The sequence below is a fragment of the Argiope bruennichi genome, chromosome 2, assembly GCF_947563725.1.
Source record: "Argiope bruennichi chromosome 2, qqArgBrue1.1, whole genome shotgun sequence".
NCBI classification, from domain to species: domain Eukaryota; kingdom Metazoa; phylum Arthropoda; class Arachnida; order Araneae; family Araneidae; genus Argiope; species Argiope bruennichi.
The window spans coordinates 95,798,390-95,809,118 of record NC_079152.1 but is presented as its reverse complement, the minus strand read 5'-3'; the positions used below and the strand labels follow the sequence as shown (position 1 = coordinate 95,809,118).

Sequence of the window (10,729 nt, the reverse complement as noted above, 5' to 3'; positions counted from 1 at the left end):
TATAAGTTGATATAGTAAACCAGAAATTTAGGTATCTTCGTTTGTTTTTGTGTAGTGAATACGTATAATGAGAAATTCACTATGTTTGTTTATTCAGTAAAATGGAAAAACAAAGATGTAAACCGATTGTCTAAATTCATTTGTTAGTTTTTATATAATGAACTGGAATGCGTTGAAAATCTTTCTGTGGCCATTTATACAATAAATCAGAATATAAATTCGTCCCATACTTCATTTATTCAGAAGAGCCATTGGAACAGTTTCACGTTACAACTACTATATTATTGACTAACGTATCAAAAACCGTAACAATGATAATTAAGGTAACAGAAATTTTAAGGAAACAGTATGTTATTTATTCAGCAAAATGGAAAAATGAAGAGGAAAGCCGAATGTCTAAATTCACTTTCTGGTTTTTATACAATGAGCTAGAATTCATTGAAAATCATTCCGTGTCCATTTGTACAATAAACCAATATAAAATCATCTCATACTTCATTTATTCGGAAGAGCCATTGGAACAATTTCATGTTACAACTACTATATTATTGACTAACGTATGAAAATCTATAACGATGATAATTAAGGTAACAGATTTTTTAACACAATGGAAGTTTTCATGATAAAAACAACTATCCTCTAAATTTTACTGTACAATTTTCTTTTCAAAACAGAGTTATTTAACATCTCTTAAAGACACATAACCCGGAGGCAAGGCCAGGTCAGACGTCAAGTAGGGAAGTCTGACAGTGGTAATGGTGAGAAGTTGTGTCGGTTGGTAAGCAGGTTCCAAAGGCTTGCAGGGGGTTGGCAATCTCGGAGTTTCCGGCCGAAGATCGCTGATTTTCGGCGATTTGGCAACAACCCCATTGCAAGGCTGTACCTGCGTGTAGAATGAGACGTCCGGCTGGATGATTCCCTCTGCAGCCAAAACTACAAAATTCAACAGATCATATAACAGATATATGAAAATAACTATATATTTTTAAATCAATGATATTTCCATATTTACATGAAACATTCATTCATAATTTCTATTATCGATTGATTATTAACAAAATTTTTACCTCAGGCGTATTATACTATTTCGAAATCTTATATATCAGCTAAAAAAGACTCATCACAATTCATACCACAGCTATAACTGATGGAACAAGAATGTTTGTCTCAAGTGAATTTATCACTGGGTGGTTGGTTAGTTGATTTTACTGGCGCAAGAGCCATGTTTGGCTATGCTGCGCCAAACATATGTTAGATCAACAGGATCATGGTATCATAAAATATATAAAATTTTAAAAATATTAAAATAAATTTCCCTTAAGTACATAAATAGAAATGTCTAAAATCATTGAAAACAAGTACTGTACATGTGAAATACTTGAATAAATTTACGGCAAAGATTAAAAGGAATTAACCGAGTACATAACGTCATACAATAAATGTAAATTTTAAAACCAACAGATAACTACGAAATCGATAATTTTAAAAACTAAGATTGAAAAGAAGATATATATTTATTTATATTTTGTTGGAATAATAATATGGGAGTATCTTTTCTCCTGTTTGCGTGTAGTAGTTGGTAGAGGCGGAGTTGGAGGACAAGTGTCTTCAGAATGAATTGAATTTATTACTGGAGAAAATAAAAGAGAATATAAGAATCAAATATACATATTTTTTGTTCGCATTTGCTGAAATTGAAGCACATAATTATCAAAATTAATTGTTCTTACGGAAAGCTTTTCCGTGTTTCCTTCTGTTTGCATTGATGTTTGCGTTTTTTCGGGAAATATGCATGATATGAAGAGAAAAAAAAAGCTGAAAAATAAAACTGTGGGCCCACACTTAAACTGAGCATGTAAATTATACAAATAAATTAACAGGTAAAAAATGAGCAAGGTAATAATGAATATAAAAAAGATAATTAGTTTCATTTATTTTAAGCTGTTGGACAAAATTTAGGCTATTTTATTACAACAAGAAATTTTATGCATGCTTACTGATATTGTGGTGAATAGCATATAAGCCAGTTAACAGCTCTTTTACCCGAACAATTGTTTTGATATAATGGTTTAGTTACTGGACTGCGAACCACAAGGTCCCAAGTTCTACCCTTCGCACATCTCATACCACTAAATGGGTGATCTCGGACAATGAACCTTCAACCTTCGTACAGCTGTTGTGGCGCCATCTACCCGCAACTAAAGTCGTCAGACTCACTTGACGCAGCAACCACTCACACACTCGCTACTCAACTGGGTACAAGCCCATTAGACAACAGCTAATAATACATCACCACTCAACAGCCATATCGTTTCTCTCACCTCCGACTCACTGGAGGGAAGAGTCTGTGGTGAATAGCATATAAGCCAGTTAACAGCTCTTCTACCCGAACAATTGTTTTGATATAATGGTTTAGTTACTGGACTGCGAACCACAAGGTCCCAGGTTCTATCCTCGCGCATCACATATCGCTAAAATATCATGATTTTGTTCACTATGTTTCTGACAACCATTTGATGATTTTAAAAATACAATATAACAGAACATTTCCAATTAAGCGATGCCCCTTTAACCTGAATTGAAATTCGTAATATCTATTTTGTTTTTTTTTTGGTAATATGAAACGACCATCAAGAAATATTTCTTCATGATCATTCGATTATCAAGAAACATATCTTGATTATCATCTTTCATTCGTTTTTTCAAAGCTAATTTCTACATAAATGAATATACATGTATCAAATAGCAAAACTCTTCTTCTTATATATTTAATATGATTGTTATGCTTTGAAATTTATAATTCCATCCTTTAATATATCGACTGAGTTCTATAACCTGTTACCAAAATTACATCATGCTGCCATATGATAATAATAAGTTTTAATTTGCTCTTCATTTAATATCTAATCACGATTTGCTTTGAATGTCGTCAGCATCTTTTGTCTCACATAAATTTTATGTTTTAAATGCATTATTGACTGCATTCCTTGAAATTGGATATATACTTTAGCGTTGGTCAAATGAACTAGAATTTATTAATGATTATTTACAAAATAAAATCATAAATAAAAGCCAAATGTCCATTTTTTGGAGAAATATGTAATTTCAACTGTTAAAAAATTTTAGTGCAATGATTTGCATTTTTGAATAACACAAATTCTTTTCAAAATATAATTAAGCATTTGATAAGAAATTAAAAAAATATATTTGGAATTTTTTTCATTATATTTTTGAATATATCTTTACTAGTTCTGAATCCTTTCAACCGTCTTTGCTAATTTTATATCAATCTCCTAGCTGAATGCTAGCAAGTAATTTAAAGAAATGTAATTAACAAATTTAATTAAAAAGGATTTTGGAAAGATCCTTTTTTTCCATTACCATTAAGTTTGTATATTATTTTGATGCATCAAAAACAATTATAAAAAGTCAAAAAAATTTTTAAATCATTATTTTCTGAATAAAAATTATATCCGAATGTTAAATATCAAGCAAAAATATTGTTAATATCGCCATGTCAGATGATAGTGCGCCAATTGTGGCAACCATTCTTCTGTATAGATTCTGATTTTTGTTCTTTATGATTCTTGCTCGTCTCGTTTGGTGGTAGCGTTCTATGGTGAGCGTACAGTCGTGAATAGTATTGAACTGTTAATTACATATTGTTGATCACAAATTAGTTTCATCATTTAAGAAACGAACCAGCACTGGTCGAAACTTTATAGAAAAAGTAATGCATACAGTCCATTTAGTAATCTACATTTAGTATTCTACATTTTGGTTCGTCGAGCTGGAGTTTTTGAATAATTTCGTTTTTGTTTACATGGATTAGTTTCGTGGAATATTCTATTGTGTATGAATAATTTTCATTTAATGAATATGAAAAAACTAAATATTAAAAAAAAGACAGCATCAAAGCTCAGTTAACTCGTTTCGAAAATTTGTTATCTTTGGATAAGTCGGATGAAGAATTCAGTGATGAAATTGAATTAACAACAAAATTAAATAGAATAGAAGATTTAAAATCATCCGTTTGCGAACTACATCAAAAATACTGTGACACTGTGAAGAATGAATCTGAAATGGATAAATTCGAAGATGAACTGTTGGATATCGACTCCAGAATTGAACAATTAGAGGTAAGTAAGAATTAAACACCTCAATAAAAATTGTAGAATAAATAGTGATATGAATAATACTAAAGATAATAAACAAGCTGCTATGTCAAATTGTATAAATTATCGTATATCTGAAGTGCCTGTTCCCACATTTTCAGGCAATTATTTAGAATTTGAAACATTTAAAAATCAATTTAATGGTGTTATTGGATGCAACAATAATTTGTCAGATACTGAAAAATTTACATTATCTTCGAGCTTCGCTTAAAAATGAAGCAAAACTTTTGGAAACAGAAGATGACACATTTATGACTTTATTCCAGGCATTGGAAGAAAGATATGAAAACAAATGAATTATTGTTGATAACCATATTCAGTCAGTTTAAGAAATCGAAAAACTGTTACATGAATCGCCTAAAGATTTAAGAAAAATTGTTGATAACATAAATTGAAATTTAAGAGCTTTGAAAAATTTAAAGTTTGAAAGAAACAATTTGTCCGATATCATTATTTTAAATATTGTTTTGAGAAAATTGGATCGTGAAAGTCAAAAACAGTTTGAGCTTTCTTTGAAAAATACCGAAGTACCTCAATCGGATAATTTATTAACTTTTATGGAAAAAAGAAGTCAGGTCTTGGAAAACGTTCATAGGAATAGTTTACTGAAAACAAAACAACCCTCGACTCAAATTCGAAACAAAAGTTTTATGTTGAATTCTAATGAAGAAAATAAAAAATGTATTTTGTGCAATTTATCGCATCTAATATATTCTTGTAATATGTTTAAATAACTCTTCCCTAAAGAAAGATATGATGTAGCCAAAAAACATAATTTATGCATTAATTGCTTAATGGCGGGTCATCATTTAAGTAGTTGTTCATCGAAGTATTTATGCAATTAATTTGGGAAAAAGCATAATAGTCTGTTACATATTTCTAAAGAATTAAATAGTTCTGGTGCCTTCTGTAAGCAGAATGTTTCGTTGAATGACTCATTGTCGGCGCCAATCTCTAATATCAATAAATCTCTGGATTCTCGCCACATGGCCCAGTGGCCTTGAAAGTATAAACAGCGCAGAAGGAGAAGAATTATTGCTTTCCAATAACAGCTGGTTTTTAACGAAAGGCAAAACCGTCTTGTTAGCTACAGCAAATGTTTATATCGAATCTAAAAGTGGAGAAAGACTGTGTTTGAGAGCAGTTTTAGATGTCAGATCAGTTTCTAATTATGCAAGCACTCATTGTGCAAATTTATTAGATTTAAAGAAAGAAAAAACAAACATTGCGGTTTCTGGCATTAATGGGTTAGAGATGTTCGTTAAGTCGAAAATAAAGACTAATGTTTCATACAATAATTTTAGTTTTTCAAGGTTTTTAGAATTTCTTGTTGTTCCAAAAATAACAGATCTTACCATAGAGCTGAGGATTTTACCGCGCCGAAATATATAGATGTTTCTCATATTAATTGGCCAAAGAATGTTAATTTAGCTGATCCATCATTTAATAGTCCTGGGAAAATTGACATTTTATTGGGAGCGGAGGTCTTTTTCGAAATTTTGAAACCTAATGGAATACAGCTTTCGGAACAAATAATAATATTGCAGAATTCTGAATTTGGATATGTGGTTAGTGGAGCAATTGAAAATCCAATAGCTGAAAATCGAATGTATTGTGGTCAATCAACCCATCGCTTTGCATTTATAGCGGATGTCAAAAAAAAATGTATAGACAAATTTTAGTTGAGGAATCACAGCAAGATCTTTTAAGAATTTTATGGAAAAATAATGACGATGATCCTATCAAAATTTACAAGCTGAAAACCTTGACACATAGTACAAGTTGCGCGCTATTTTTAGCAACACGAACCTTGAAACAATTGGTCATTGATGAAGGTGAAAAATTCCCAGTTACAGCACCTATTGTCATGCTAGACTTCTACATGGATGATTGTTTATCTGGACGAAACACATTGGATATTACGAAAGAATTACAAATCCAACTTACTCAAATGCTCGCTTGTTGTGGGATGGAGCTGCACAAATGGTGCTCTAATAGCCCTCAACTTTTGAGTCATAACTGTGTGAATACTGACTACTTGTTCGATTCCTCAAACGAAGTAAAAGCTCTGGGCCTTTTATGGAAACCTCAAGTGGATTGCTTTGCCTTTAGAATAACTGTAGATAATTCTGCTAAATATATAAACCGAACTGTTTTATCAGTTATTGCAAAAATTTATGATCCCCTTGGCTTGCTTGGACCTTTAATTACAAAAGCAAAGATTTTCATACAAACTCTTTGGCTTTTAAATATACATAGATTGGAATGATTCACTTCCAACAAAAAAATCTCAAGAATGGACCCAGTTTTTGGACTCACTTCGCAAGGTTAATGATTTGGACATCAACAGATTTGTTCTTACGGAAAATGTAAAAGTTGTAGAACTTCACGGATTTTCAGATGCAAGTGAAAAAGCATATGGAGCCGTCATATATATAAGGTGTATCGCATCGAATGGAAAAACTACTTCTAATCTTCTTTGTAGTAAATCCAGAGTTTCCCCTTTAAAGACAATCACAATTCCTAAAATTGAGCTGAATGCTGCTGTGCTGTTGTCTAAACTTGTAACAAAGGTTTTCAAGTGCTTAAAACTAGATATACCAGCTATTCATTTGTGATCAGACTCGAGCATAGTATTATCCTGGATACAACAATAACCACATCTGCTCAAGGTGTTCTTTGCCAATAGAGTGAGTAAAATCCAAGAAGTGACTTTCAGTGGCACCACGTGCGTTCAGAAGATAATCCTGCCGATCTGGTATCCCGTGATCTAGAACCTGAAAGGCTTCAATCGGAAGTTCGGATTAGTCCTTCGTTTTTGCAACATAAACTAAAACCAATTTTGAACAAAGAATTAATATGTAATAACTCAAGGGACTATTTATCTGAACTGAAACCGCAGCCGGACACTTCTTCATTACGGATAACTTATACTTGTAATTGCATTGTTAATCTAATAGGAAACTGTTCAAAGTATCTTAAGCTAATTAGAATTTTTAGTTTCATTCGCAGGTTTCTTTTCAATTGCAGAAATCCTAACCATAGAGTGGTCGGTGCATTAACGTCAGCTGAAATCAAAGAAGCAGAATTAATAATTGTTAGTTTCATTCAAAAAGGCGTGTTTTTCGAAGAAATAAATTCGCTTAGTAAAGGACAGTCAGTATCTCCAAAAAGTAAGTTATGGTTCTTAAATCCCTTTCTAGATAAAAAGTTATTCGTGTAGGTGGTCGATTGGAACAATCGAATTTAAGTTATGATTCAAAATTCCCCATTGTTTTACCTTCAAAACATATGTTAACCAATTTGATTGTGCAACACTATAATGTAAAATATTTGCATGCAGGGCCACAAGCCTTATTAAATTTTGTTAGAGAAAGGTTTTGGCCTTTACAAGGTAGGAACTTATCTAGAAAGTTGTAGATAATAGTTGCTAACCAAATAATGGGAAGTCTACCACCAGATCGAGTTAACCCTGGTGCAGTGTTTTACAAATCTGGTATCGATTTTACTGGCCCATTTTTAATTAAATATAGAAACCAACGCAAAGGAATTTATCATAAAATTTACCTCGCACTATTTGTTTGCTTAGCCACAAAGGCTGTCCACTTAGAGATAGTTGAAGATTTATTTAACTTCAGAAGCGCTGATAGCTTGTCTAAGAAGGTTCTTTACTCGTCGTGGAAAAAGTACTGTTTTTTAGTGATAACGCTACAAACATGGTGGGTGCTAATCTAGAACTAAAAAAGTTGCATAACTTAGTTGAAAAATCGAAGGATAAGATAACTGATTATTGTTCATCTGAAGATGTAATTTGCAAGTTTATCCGTCCTAGAGCACCTAATTTAGAGGCATCTTGGAGGCGGGTGTTAAGTCCTTTAAATTATATTATAAAAGAGTAGTAGAAACCACTTAATTAACGTATGAAGAATTCTAAACTGTTAGTAATCAACTTGAATCCACCTTAAACTCCACACCCTTATCGACCGACCCCAATGATCTTAATGTTCTTACTCCAGGCCATTTTTTAATTGGTCGCCCTATAACTGCCGACCCTGAAATAGCAGGCCCTGAAATTAACGTACCTGCAAATAGATTAAGTAGGTGGAAATTGGTAACCAAGTTTGTACGAACAATTTGGAAAAACTGGAAGCGTGATTATTTATATCATTTCCAACAGAGATACAAATGGAACTTCCAAAAAAAAAAAAAAAAAAAAAAACAATATTGTCCCAGGCAGCATGGTTATTTTGAAAGAAGACAACACACCTTTGTGTAAATGGCTTTTATGTCGCATTGTAGAAGTAATTCCAGGTAAAGACAACAATGTACGTGTAGCTATAATTCGCACTGCTACAGACTCGTACAAAAGGCCAATATCTATGTTTGCTGCCTATTGAATAATTTGATTGTATATATTAATCAAACTTATAATTACTTGCATAAATAATGTTAATTATATTGTGAACTCGCATTGAATAATAATATGGAAAAAATGTTGTTTACTTAAGTTTTTCAAATCGATTGAACTTTAATTTGTTATATCTTTTACTTGATGATTAATTGAATAATGTAATTATTCAATGAAGGGGAAAATGTTAAATATCAAGCAATTATATTGTTAATAACGCCATGTCATATGATAGTTAGCCAATTGTGGCAACCATTCTTCTGTATAGATTCTGATTTTTGTTCTTTATGATTCTTGTTCGTCTCGTTGGGTGGTTGGCGTTCTATGGTGGCGTTCAGTCATGAATAGTATTGAAGTGTTAGTTAAATATTGTTGATTAAAAATTAGTTTTATCATTTAAGAAACGAAACAGCACTCGTCGAAACTTTATAGAAAAAGTAATGCATACAGTCCATTTAGTAATCTACATTTAGTATTCTACACCGAACATTTGATATAAATAATATCCACAGATAAAAATTATGTAGAATTTACTCTTGATTTTTACTATGTTACTAATTTAAAAATTTTGCTTGTATTTCTCAACTTATAAAATAAAATTTCATTTGTGTAAACTGTGAATTTATGTAAAATCTTAAAAAAAAAAAAAAAAAAAAAATAAAAAATAGGAAAAAGAATGCAAACAGAATAAAAAATAAAGGGAAAAACACAGAGTATAATTATTCAAATTTTGAATTGTTAGGTCCGTTCAGAAATTTACCTGTCCCCGGAAAATGAGATGGAATTTCTTCTGAAAGACGAACCACTGCTGTCTTATAAGGCTTTCGACAACAAATGAGACACAGTAAAATGGAAGCGAGAGTAGTACAACAAACGACAACAATTATCATCCTGCAAAAAATATTAAAATTATAAAATTTAATACCTATGAGTTAATAAGAGTAATTAAAAGTAATTTCTTAAAATTATATACTAATAAGTGCATGATAAATCTCAATATAATCACTTCAAACATTCATGAAAATATGGCTTTGGTAATGTTTGATTAACTTTGTAAATGATTTAACAGATATTTACAAAATACGTAGAATTATATAAAACATTACCAAAAATATATACATAATTATAATAAACAAATATTACAGAAACAGCCATAAAGCAGGAGGATTTCTCTGACAAATATCTTCCTTATTTTGCAAAATTTCAACAAATAAGGAATTTTTTTTATCTCATAGAGGTTAATTAGATTCCGTTTCCATTCTTAAGTAACATGAAAATTTCATTGGAGCCTAATTATGAATCATATTTAGATCGAAGAATAACACCAGATTGATCAATTGATTTAATCAGCGATTGTGGACCAATAGCTAACTATGTAAACCTCTACAGATAGACGTATAGTTCCAGTTGCAAAAAATACCTTACATGTCGTGAAGGAGGATCTGTTATACTGTTTGAGTCCATAAATGCATTTCTGAAACAGTTATGAATTCAAACTTTTTATATAAACCCCCGGTGCTATCAGTTTTATTTAATAAAAAATATTTAATTGACACTCTTAAAACATACCATAAAAAAGCCCAATATTTTATGATTAAAATTAGCTGTGTTATAACTGTTTAACATAAATAAGAATAGCATAACAATTTATTCTAAGGAACAATTTGAGAAAATAACATAAAGGGAATTTAGTTTCACTTAGCAAACGATCCCTTAAAATCACACTTGAGGTGTCGGATTTAGTTGCAAAATTGGTCTAAAATTGAAATTTTCAATGTTTTATAATTCCATTAATTTTAGTAACATAATAATAATTTTTTGTTAAAAATATTGCAGTACCAACAATATTTTAATGCACATCATTGATAGGGCAGGGATTGTATAAAAAATTCGATTACATAATTTTTTAAGAAATATTTTTATTAATTCAAACAGTATAAGATATAATTTTTTAGGTCTTTTAAAACATTTTTCCAATTGAATCTATATATCTATTTTTAACATATGTATATGTCTATTTGGCCATGATAAGAGTGGAAAACATGTACATTGAAATTTCAAAACCTTATCAAATAAACTTCTTGCTGCTTCGAAACGTAATTGAAATCTAACCTAACCAAATCCGAAACCTTACCTGCACTAACAG

General features: G+C 30.9%; 1 long non-coding RNA gene across 3 annotated transcripts in view; it reads right to left on the bottom strand.

Annotated features, from left to right (window-relative positions):
• Positions 1-306: 306 nt before the first annotated feature.
• The window catches only part of LOC129989627 (uncharacterized), a 47,899-nt gene continuing 37,476 nt past the window's right edge, over positions 307-10,729 (bottom strand). Inside the window, exons 4-5 of one of the 3 annotated variants that reach the window (XR_008785819.1) lie at positions 9,344-9,474; positions 307-933 (exon numbers count right to left, since the gene is read on the bottom strand). This is a non-coding gene — a long non-coding RNA (uncharacterized LOC129989627). The remainder of the gene's footprint in view (positions 934-9,343; positions 9,475-10,729) is intronic. The other 2 variants (XR_008785821.1, XR_008785820.1) reach the window with 2 other exon arrangements.